Genomic DNA, 12,007 nt, shown 5'->3' on the forward strand with positions numbered 1-12,007 from the left:
TGAGGTAGGAACCCCACAGCTGTTGTTAGTTCTGCTTCTACTGCTGCATTACTTAACATCCCACCTGAACTTTGTCCTAATGATGGGGACAGATACGTTGTAAGGTTGCTCACTGGATAAGAAGATAACTTTGCCCTATGCTTCATTTCGTAATTATTTTTTTAAGAACAAATTATTAGAAGGTGTGAGAGGTACTAAACAGAGTGTACCTTCTCTCAATAAAAAATAACTCAATTTCTTCAGCAAGCTAGCAGCAATGTGATAACTATGATGTATGCAACACAAGAGCTTTAGCATTTCATTGTCTTCGGCACTTTTTAACTTAATTAACCTTGGCAATCTAAACTACTTCCAGCGAATCACGGTTGTGCTTCCAAACAAGCCCCCGTTACCGCCCTATCTGAAGAAAAGTCACCACTTTCTCAAAGCCAATCAAACACTCATATTTTTTCCTGGGAAATGAAGAGATTCCCTGTCATAATAATGTGCATAAAACATATCTAAACGTCCTGTGCTCTTACTGGAACAGGCTGCCATTTTGGTGTTGTGCTGTTTCCACACTCTGAGATGCCTGGTGTGCTGAAGCAGGCAGCCAAACAGCTAATTCCCCAGCAAACAGCCCATTACTCCTTCTGTGCAGCATTCCCATGTTGTCCTCTGCACTAACATGCAGCAGGGAACAAGCTGCCCAGAGATGATTTCTGATGGGCTACCAAGGGAGTTAGGGGACACTTTGGTAAGACAGGGGCTTAGAAAAGTGCTGATACCTATCACTGGTGAAAGTGAGCATGGCTTCTCTATTCTGCTTGTTGCTATGCTGTTCTTTTAGGATTTTGTTTGAAAAAAAATCAGAAAAATCTTTAGTTCTGGTGGAAGTTAACACATTATCAGTTTTTTCACCTGCTCTGCTCTCTCTGTCTGTTCTCTTTATTTCTTATGCTCTGTGCTGTTTCTTTCTTCATTTAGTCCTAATTCCTGGTGTGATTTGCTTTCCACTACCCAGCTCTTTCCTCAAGGACAGGTCACAGAAAGTAAGCACAGGGTCACTGGCTGGAAAAAAAGGGCATCTCTGTGGATTGCCCCCATGCTGACCTCTTCTGAGAGTTTACGCAGTCTTGCCTGCAAAGAAATTGTGCTGGACACAGAGCAGGTTTGCAAGGCAAGTTCTCTGGAAGGCAGAGAAAGTCAGCATTTTGGCTGCCTGGAGGGGCTTGATGCCTCCCTCTCTGTGCTGGCCTCCCTTAGATGCCAGTACTACTGGCTACAGCACCATCAAACCTTATTAGAAGTGAATCATCAGATGAGAGACACATGGATTGAGAATTGTTGCCTGCCTGGGATGGGAGATCAGTGTGTTGTGCTTCTGGTAGAGCAGAGTAAATCTAGAGAGGACAGTTTGCTGGGAAAAGATCCCAGGCCCAGTTTTCAGGGTTCAAGAGAACTGAACAGTGCTGGTACTGACAGAACTGTGGCCTTCAAAGCAACAGAGAGACTGGCCCTGCATTTGTCAGGGATATGGTTAACCCCAAAATTACTTGCTTCCTGACAAGTAACCAGGTTTTACCATCTTTTTCTCATACATGTCTTTACCCTCCTTCAGTAAAGTCTTGCAGCTGACTACAAGATGTGTCAGTGCAGTCAGATGCCCTGAGACTGGACCCTGGGAGGAAAAGACAAGCAAAGCCATCTAGAGTTTGCATCCTCCTGGGATCCCCAGGGAGACTAATTTCTTCAAATGAAGAGCTCCACTACTGCATGAGGCAACTGGGACAAAACAGTTTCTTCAGCTTCACAAACAACCCAGAAAAAGCACTGCATGCACAGTGGCTCATGCACTCAGGGCAAATGTTTATAGTACAAATTTAGCATTGACTGAAGCAGATTAACAACTGGCTGCAGAATTTTATCCACATCCCCCCTGTCCCCCAGGACATCATGAATCAGTGAGCAAGCTGTTGACAGCACAAGAGATCAGACCTTATCAGCCCAGCAGTAGCTCATACCATCATGGGCATGAGAACCTGCAGGTGGAGATCAGTGATGAAAACTGGAGCTACTGATGCTGTTGTTAGGGCTTGGTGGGGTTTTAATTCCTAGCCTGACAGATGTCAGATAAGGGGGACAAAACACTGGCAAGGGGATAAGAAGAAAACATTATAGTTCAGAGAGCAGATACTGAATCCCCATGTCTGCAGGGCTTTTTATGGTGGATTTGCAATGGGTCAGTTTAACCTACAAAAATTAGCTCCGCCTACAATCAGGAAAGACTCTGCATGAGGTGGTTTACAGCAACTGAAATGGGGCTCATGTCTTTGCCTGACCTGTAGAAAGAACCCGATTTGGTAGCTAATACACGAGGTTAAGTGCCAGCCACAACACCATCAGGGGTCCTGGTATCCCAATACATTAAAAATACCAGATAGATGAATGCAAATAACATCACACTTACAGCAAATGGCAAGGATGTACTATACAGTGCTGTTTCTCAGGAAATTGAAAAAAAATATGCCTTTCTTTATGAAGGAAGACAAGAAGATTTTTCTTATTGTGTAGACACAGAAGCAGAAGTTGGAAACATTGGTTAGTTCCTCATGCTATATTACTTGAGTTGGAAAGGGTGGTAATGTTTTTCACTTGTCCCTAAAATGGCACATCATGGATTCTATTGTGGCACTTGACGGTTCAACCTTTTTATGGGCCACATTATTTTCCCTTATTTAGCTCCATGCTCTATTTCAGCACCACCAAAACCCAGACTGGTTTATGACCTCCCTCAAACAACATCTTGGAACTCCAGAGCTGTCAGGAACCATAGTATAATTGTAAATGAACTAAGCTGGTTGGGAGGCTAATTGCTGCTAAGTGACTTGATTGTCTCATGCAGACAGCAGGAAGGTCTTTCTGCTCCCATCTCACGCGTACAGTGCAGAACTGGGGTCATGTAGCAGGTGGCTGATTAAAAAAATAAATGCAAAGGCTGCTGGCCCGCCCAGTCAGTCAGATACCTGTTTCCAGTCTATGGGGCTTGGTGGCTTTCTGGAGCTTTTGAATAGTTTGGGTCTTCTCAGAGGGTTTGGGAGGTGCTTTCCTTCAGGAGGAGGACATGGTTGTCAGGTACTCCCTCCAGCCTCATGACGGTCCCCAGCCTCTGTGTAAATCCAAAATAATTCTATTTTGCAACCTTTGTTTCCTCATACCCTGAACTGCTGAGGAGCTTTTAATGCATATCCACATGTGTGGAGTGTGTGGTACATGCAGGTCATTGCTAAACTGCACTTTCTCATGAGCACCCACTCTGCCAGCTGGGCTGAGGGGGAGCTGGGATTCTCCTGACTGGTCCCAGGTAGTAAAACCTATGCTATCAGCATTCATCATTTGATGAAATGAGCTTCCTATTCCTCATTTTCTCACCTAATGGGCAGAGCAGGGTGGTCCTATCAGCCACAGGAGGAGACACCACCTGGGAAGCAGAGAGACAAGTAGCTGTCCAGTTCCATGCACTGGCCTGTGTAGCTACCTCTTTCAGTACAGGGAAATGACAAAAAGTGGCAGAAGTGAAACCAGGCTCTGAGGCAGGATCACAGGTAGTACATGGTGCTGCTCAGGGAACATGAAAGCAAGGACTGGGGGATGTGTGTCACACCTGATGCTGTTATTGACAATGCTCACTGTGTATGACCTTGCACCAAACTTCCCTGAGTTTGACTTTCCCTGAGTCCCTGAGGGGACTCTTCTTAGAGTCCCCTCTAAGAATTTTGCCTTTCCAGAGGAGGTATTTAGGAACAGCATCTGTCAAGAAGAAGGATGACTGTGGGCCAGACTGTGTTTGGCATGTGTTTCTTGGTATGTGGGGAGACATAGATCTATTGCATACAATTTTTGCAGATGCTGAGGGGCAAGTATCAGGCTGAATGGCCTTTCACATGGCAGGAAACCCAAGATGTGGGCCAACAAAATATTTCCTTTGCAAAGGAAAATTCCATCACTCAGAAGATTATGGTTTTATTTCTCCATGGCATTTTTGACTGGCATGTGGGCATTGCCATTATGGTGGGCAATGCAGCCATTGCTTAGAGCAAGTGATAAAGCAATCAGGATTTTTAGCTGAATTTTGCCACAAAGAAAAAAAAAAAAGTAAGACAAATCTTTAGTCTTTATTAGGATAAATGGGGCAAAGCTTAGATTAAACTCTGCTACTGAAGCAGCATTGATTGTGGGTGGGAGTTGCAGAGCTCAGCAATAGGAAGGCAACCGTGATGCCTTTGGTTAATGAACACATTCCTGCTGTCATCAGCTCAGGCGCTGCCTTTGCACTGCCCAGCTAATAAGAGAGGAAAAAGTTGCTCTGAGTTTTTAATATAGTTCCTACCTAATGTGTTGATTCCATCTGAGTTTGGCTCAGGTATTTTTCCAGCCTAAGGAGAAAACTCTGGGGCTTTGAAGCCATTCATGCTTGGGAAAAAGAAGCCATTAGGAGAGACTTGTGCAGGAGCTTGTACCACACAGGGTGGTGGAATTCTGCTCATTGTAATACTGCAAGATGTGGCAAAATAAATCATTTTTGATAATAAAGACATGTTCTCCACTGGCTCTCCACAGAGCCAGTGGAGAACATGTCTTTCCCCCTTAGATATTCAGATGACCCAGGTGTAACAATGAAAAAAAAAATCCCTTGAAAATACTTGTAGCTGTTTCAGCATCAAGATGTAATACACTACAGGATGGAAATATATGGGAAGCATCTGTCAATGTGTCAGCATTTTAAAACAAGGAGAGTAAAAAACCAAAAAACAACTAACAAAGAAACTCCCAAGTGGACAAAATGGAATTTGTCTGAGAAAAACTATCCAGACAGGATATTGCTTTGTTTTTGATTGGATTTCTCAAGCCTTGTTGTCCCCTCATTCTATGCTCACTTCTTGGTGCTCCCATGAGACTCTGCCTGAAATGTCAGAGTTAAATTACACCAGGAAAATTCTGTGAGCCTTTGTAGGAAACCATGAAACACCTCACTGTCTTTCACATATTTTGATTCTTGCCAGAGAAGTTGTGGATGCTCCATTCCTGGAAGTGTTCAAGGCCAGGTTGGATGGGGCTCTGAGAAATCTGGTCTAGTGGAAGGTGTTCCTGCACATGGCAGGGGTGTTGGAACTGGATGATCTTTAAGGTCCCTTGCAACTCAAACCATGCTATGACGCTGTGATTCTTTGATTATTTTCCCAAGTGAGGCAGCTCTCTGTAGAGAAAAGCTGAGCTGGAGCAGTCAGTGGTAGTCCACATCTGACATGCTGTGCATCTCTGGGGAGTCCAGGTGTCTGCATAAGCTGTCCCCCATTTTCAGGGATCTGTGCCCATATAGTGGTGTTAGAGTAAAATCACTGTGGAAGGAACTCATAATCCAAATTGTGTAAAATGCTTCCAAATTTGTGTAATTGGTGAATGCAGACTGCTTTTCTGTAGCAAAGAGCTGGTGGGAAGAAACTCTTCCTAACATGTCCTCTTCCTGTTCTGGAGCTTGGCTCTCTGGTGAAAAACTTCCTTGAACAGGGAGAAATGAAAGTGAATACTTTCATTTAAGTTAAGAAGAAACAAAATCATTTGGCAATCAGCCAAGGAAAAGGATTTCTATTTCTGTTCAGCAGTCACATGGTCTGCATCACCAGAAGGTTTTCTTCTTGTTTTGTGTTTGGGTAGCAAAACTCATCAGTATCAACAGAGAAATTGTGAGGCCTGCCTGATCTTCCCAGAGCTTTTTCAAGTTGATCTTTATTGGCACATATGTCTCAAAATTGATGGCCTGTGCAGGGAGAGATTTTATTCATTCCAAGTGCAGGTGAGATGGGAATAAGAAAGGATGTATGTGCGACCCAGGCATTCACAGCGCCCAGGGAGCTGCCTGTGGGATACCTGGGGATTCTCCCTCTGCTCCTCCCCACCAAGGGCAGGGTACTTTGCTGTGGTGCAGCTCCTGGACTGGTGTCCCTAAGTAGCTTGCAGGCTGAACCTGACTGGTGTCTCACGTTATTGTTCTGCATTGGCCAAAACTCACCACGTTATTGTTCTGCATTGGCCAAAACTCAGCACACCTCAACTGTCATGTCACTTTGCTCTGAGGTGACATTTAGCATGACCTATGCCAGTTCTCTGTGCTGCATGAAAATGTTGGCACACCATTTGGCTGCTGTGGAGCTGGAGGAACAGGTCCTGTCTCTGGGAGGTACAATCTGTTTGACTTATTCAGCAACTGAGTGTCTGCTTTTAATTTTTTAAAAATTAAACCCTGGGACCTTGTAATGAGTTAAGTGAGTTAAAATCAGATTGTCAAGGGTGGCTCTTCACTGCCAGCAAAACAGAAAAAAATTCATCAAGAGTTTCTTGTCAACTGCTAGAAAATACTTTCCATCACCCCTAGGGAACTGTGCCTGCTGGAAACTGTGAGTGATTTTGGAAGCAGCAGGCAGGGAAATCACTTATTTTATTAGCTATATTTTGCAGCCCAGTATGTTTGTACAGTAAATAATATTTTGCATAAAGTCACTGGCTGATGCTGTGCTTTTTATCATGGACTGCTATTTTTTACAGCTGCTCTTTTAAGTGTCAGCACTGAGCATTTGTTTGTGTCATCATCTGTGCTTTACATTGCTTTGTGTGGTGATATAACTGTTCCAAAGCTTTGTACTGTGACAAGGGTGTCACAGTTATTTGGGAGAGATGAAACCACACTTTGAACATTTTTCACTCTTTCCATGGCCACATTTATGGAGTTTGTAAAATTCTATGCGATTTTATGGCATTTCTAAAATAATGTCATTTTATGGCAGTTGGGAAATGCTGTGATTTCAATGAAAAATGGACTACACTGGTTTCAGTGGGAGAATTTTCCAATGCCACCAAGGGATAAAAAAAACAGCCAAAGTTTCTGAGTATAACAGAAAACTCTTTTGAGGATAGCAGAAATTAAAGTGTTTTCTGCCTTTGGTATGTAAGTGATTATTTTTCTTGCTGTATTGTATGATATGTATGAGAAAAGAGTGCATCAAGGAAACCTCTACAGTTAAGAATTTTAATAAAGCAGAACCTCAAGGAAATTATGTATTTATAGTCACACCCATATGTGAAGGAGTAATCATGTTCAAAGCTGACAAGTCCCTAAAACTGATATTGGTAAAATTTAGTTCTGTGCAAAGGCCAGAGAAAGGGCTTTGGGGCTTGTCTCTGCTCAATATTCTCCATGTTAATTTATCCCAATTTGCAGGATGTTAATGCTCCTGTTTGTCAGAATTAAACAGGAGTGTCATTAAATGCTGCAGTCATTTTTATTCTGTGCAGCTGTGTAACCTTCAGTAGCTATGGACAACTCCCCCACCTCACCTCCCCTCCCTGCAGGCTGCACTCTTAGCCATAATTGAAGAAAAATCCAGAGAGGTTTGGGGGGCTGGAGGTGAGGTTTTGTTAGAGCTGCTGATTAGCTGATGCCATCACATCAGAATTACAAGCCAATTCCTTGGAGGACTCCAGGACCTCTTCTCTCCAGCCTGGAGACAGATGCTGAATTTACCCTCAGAAAACAGGGGCAGATGATTAGTTCTGACACCTCCAGTTCTGTCACTGAACTTTCTGGCACAGAGTGCTTAGTTTAAGGGCCTTGGCTGGAATTAAAGTTTTCTGTCAAGGTTGCCTTTTTAAAAATTTTATTAAAAAGACTTCCAGACTAATTCAACTGAATGTGAAATTTGATGAGGGACATTTCATTTCTAGAGCTTCTCATTTTGGGAGGAAGGGAAAAACAACAGCAGCTCTGCTGATGATAAAATTCAATTAGAGCTGAATTACCATTGATTGTTGTTTCATTTGTTGATTTCATTTGTGTTTATCTTTTAGTTAAGCTATCCTCATCTGATTTTTAATTTTTTTAAGAAGACTTTTTTCCCTCTTCTTTCTTTACATGTGGTTCAGGAGCAGGTATTCTGTGACTCTGCATGAGTATACATAGTGTTGCATCCCTTATTTCCCATGCTGGATGGTGAAGACAGCCTTCTAAGAAAAGGAGTATTGTTAACATATATACATCACATTGAGGACAGTATCCAGACCATGCCTGATACAAGCAGGCATTGCAGAGCCATAGCTTTGTGGCCACATCCGGACTGCCCGAATTAGGCAGACTCTGTGGAGAGATTTAGACATAACTGAAGTTCAAAAGCCCTTATCACTTCAAAATAATCCTTCTCAGAGGTGGGAACAGCCAGCATTGTTGAGGGTATCTGCTACCACCAGCACTGAAGATGTGATCCCACTGCTGCAATTCCCAGGCCAAAAGCCACAGCTGGACCCAAGACCAATTGATCACAGCTTCTACTCACCATGATGTGCACCCTCAGTTTTCTCTGCCTTGAGGAAGATGGGATGCACAGCTCTGGTCAGCTCTGGTTGGTATGGGCAAAGAGGGTGATCCCTTTTCAGGTTGGCTCATGGTGCAGGCAGAAATGCAAAGGCTGTGGGGCCAGGAGAGCAATCAAAGAGCCCAAGCAGGATCTACTGGTCTGCTGGGAGAAGCAGGACTGAGATTATTCTACCTGATCACATCCTCCCCATGGAAAATGAAGGCACAAGATTAATTTTGTTCCTAGTAAACATTTAGACTGAGAAGCAGTTATTTTATGACAGTGTGATAAAACATTTCCTGGGCTAGTGCTGTGTGCTGCAACAGATCCTACATGAGCTGAGAAGACTTGGCTTCCCAGAAGAGGAGTTTCTAATCTTCATAGCTCCTTCAGCACTATCATGCACTGTAACATGAGTACAAGTTTGACTTTATTAAAACAGCTTGTCTGAGGTAGCTCAAGCTAACCACAGAAAACATAAGATGCTACCACATGCTGTTGTTTTCCTAAGGACAGCAGCTTTAATACTGGAGAGTACTAAATTGCCTGTAATGGTATTAACTCCTGGAATGCCATGCTAATGCTGGTCTGCATTTGAGTAACTCCCTCTGCAACATGAACAAGTCTCTGGCTGCAGTTTTCTTTAGTGAGTATGTGTGTTAGAAGTGTTTTTTCCAGCACACACCAATCTCTGGTTCTGCCAAGGTAGATGGACATTTTCCTGTTGGTAACAACAGAGACTGAACCAGACTCCTACAGTCAGGCTCACCATCCTTCCTGGAGACATTCCTAGCCCTCAGTTACAGAGGGCTGAACAGCAGATTTTTGCAAGGTAAAGATCAAAAGGCAGTGTTTGCCCCATAGCACCCCACATATTTTGCAAGTGGCCATAGGAAATTATTTATTTCACGTGTTTCACTAATAGGCTTGAGGAGATTGCTCCACCAGCCTGATCCTGTGATTGAGGCAGTGGGGCATTCAGGAAGCAAGGCAAAAGGGCCCTGATGGCTTTCATGAGAGTCTGGGCCACGTGTTGTTCACAGCAAGCCAAGAACTACACTTGTGGGGGGAGATTGTGCTGAGTCATCAGAGTAAATGCTTCTAGGGAGCATCGACTCCATAAGGAATGTAATTGCTAGCATCTAAAGGATACAGAATAAACCTGTGCAAACCAATAGTTTTCAAAGACTAATACTTTGGCCAGATGACGGTAGTTGGTGACAATGATGGCAAAGAGCAAAATTAACAGAAAAGGCCACCTCTGTTCCAGATTTTAAGCTCCTGCTCCAAGTGCTGTTTTCAAAAGGGCACCAAAATTTTGTCACCCTGAGTTAAAAAGTGCGATTTCCCCAGCCTCAGGGACTGAATTGCTTAGATTTAAGACCTCGGCCTGAGGCAGACAGATAACACAGAGAAATGTCAAAATTTAAAAGTTAAAATTTGTTGAAATTCCAAGTGTCTGAGAGCAGCCAGATTGCACTGTGGAGTGCTGTAATATACAATCAATAAAAGATTGCTAACACCTGTGACGCAGGCTCAGCTTTAAGACCCCTTGGTGGGGACCTGCTTTTTTGTAACTATAAGAAAGATAATCTTGGGATTCATATGATAGACCCTGAACACCAGACACCTATTTACTTCTGCTCCAGGAAAACAAAGGAAAAAGGCCCTTCTGAGTAGGTCCTTACATCAGCAAGATTTTCATGGTAGTCATTCCTCAGGAGGTGTTTACCCTGCCAGGCACCCCTAAAAAGAGTGTGCTTGGGAAATCCTGGCAGTGTTGTATGGGACACCTCTAAGTTCAGAGCAGCAAAAAGAGATCAGTGGAGGGAATAAAGCAAAAGTAGCAAGAGCATTAGTCCTGTTAATGTGTGTGGGAGACGAAAGGAGGCGAGGAAAAGCAAGACTTCATAGAGGGGAAGATTAGGGATAGACAAGGCTGGTATTGCTGAGAGCCCTAAAAATTTTCTAGCTTCAGTAGTCACAAGCAGAGGAAAGGTCACCCTACAGTCAGGAATGTGCTTCCTGTAGAGAAAGAAAGTGTTAAATTGGCTTATCCTATTATTGAGGGACAGACAAAGTGTCTCTTTTCTGCTACTGGAAGCATTGGAAAGCATTTACAGCTGACACGGCCCAGGGTCTGCAAGGCTGTAAATAGCAGCACCTATATTTAATCAAAGATGATGAAGGATTCAGTGAATTTCTGTCCTGTAAGCTCAACATCAGCCATGTGACAAAGACAAGTAATGTGATGGCAAAGAACACGACTATGAGAGTTTTGAAATGCAGAGAAATGGACAACTACTACAGATTCCTGGCACGTGGCTGCTGGCTGGTACTCTTTTAATTCTTAAACAAGTTTCAGATCATTCAGGTGGCCAACATGTACTTCTTGATGTGATGGCTCCAGAAAGGGTCACAGAGACAATGCAAGCTGTCCCATGAGGGGACATCCTCTCCTTGAAATGCCCATGACAATATAATACGTATCTAATAGCTGTTGGAATAATGAATCATTTGCTACTTTGAGACACATTTTTTTTTTGAGCTTATTGAAAACCAAACGTGTTTGGGTTTCCTTTTAAAGCTTTTAATCTAAACCCACCTTGTGGCTTTGACACCAAGTTCATTTTTGATCAAACTCCAGAGTCCTTTCAGAAGCTCCATCTCTGAAGACCTGGAATGAAAGGCATTCTACCCTCTCCATTCTGCTAGGCTTCAGGAAGTCAGGAGGTGAGTTTTTATTGTTAGCTGCTCAAAAAAAAAAAAAAAATCATTCTGTGCTGGTATCTTTGGATAGACACTGTAAATTATGGATTTCAGCAGAAGCAAGAACATGTCCTGGAAGTGGGGTAAAGCTTTCCCTGAAAGAGAGCAGGTTTGCATAAGGACACAAGCAGGGAGGACGTGTCACAGGAGACCTTCTTGGAAGAGCCAAACTCTCCTGGCTGGATAAAAGCCCATCTGAATTAATTCACTGACCATCTTATTTTGAATTAAGCCCTTATTTATACCAGGTCTTTTGGGTTAATCTCCCTGAGATGCAGAGACATTGGCTCATTTGAGGGTTCCTGAGCTAGAAGTCATAGTGTTTCTCATCCCAAAAACAAGTCAAACTACACAGGGGCAAAACGTGAGCAGAGCAAGAAAACAGAAGTAGGCCCTTAGGTGAGACCCAGTGTCCAGGCTAAGGGGAGATGTAAAGGAACAGAGAAAGAATATTTTACAATCACTCAGCAAAGTCAGGTCAGAGCACAGAGTGGGAAGAGGATGTAGAGCTTGGTCAAAAATCATGAGGAACCCGATGTTTGGCTGCTTTGAATCACAGCTTTTTTTGACTCAAGATCTAGTGTGTACCTGCATGGAATTGCAGAGCAGGCATCACTCTCTTTGCATGCTCTCTTTTTGACTGTTATCAAAACACATGGTAAACACATGAGAAAAAAAAAAAAAGAAAAAAAATGAGAAACCTTTAAAAGTAAACAACCCCCTCAAAACCCCAGCTCTTTTTTCTAGCCACCCTTATAAAACAACAGCAGCAACCATGAAAGGAAAGCTTTCTAGCTGTTACTCTCTTTCTTTTACCAAAAAGTCAGTGTGAAAATGGAAATCAGGACCATAAG

The sequence above is a fragment of the Vidua chalybeata genome, chromosome 5 (assembly GCF_026979565.1).
Source record: "Vidua chalybeata isolate OUT-0048 chromosome 5, bVidCha1 merged haplotype, whole genome shotgun sequence".
Lineage (NCBI taxonomy): Eukaryota > Metazoa > Chordata > Aves > Passeriformes > Viduidae > Vidua > Vidua chalybeata.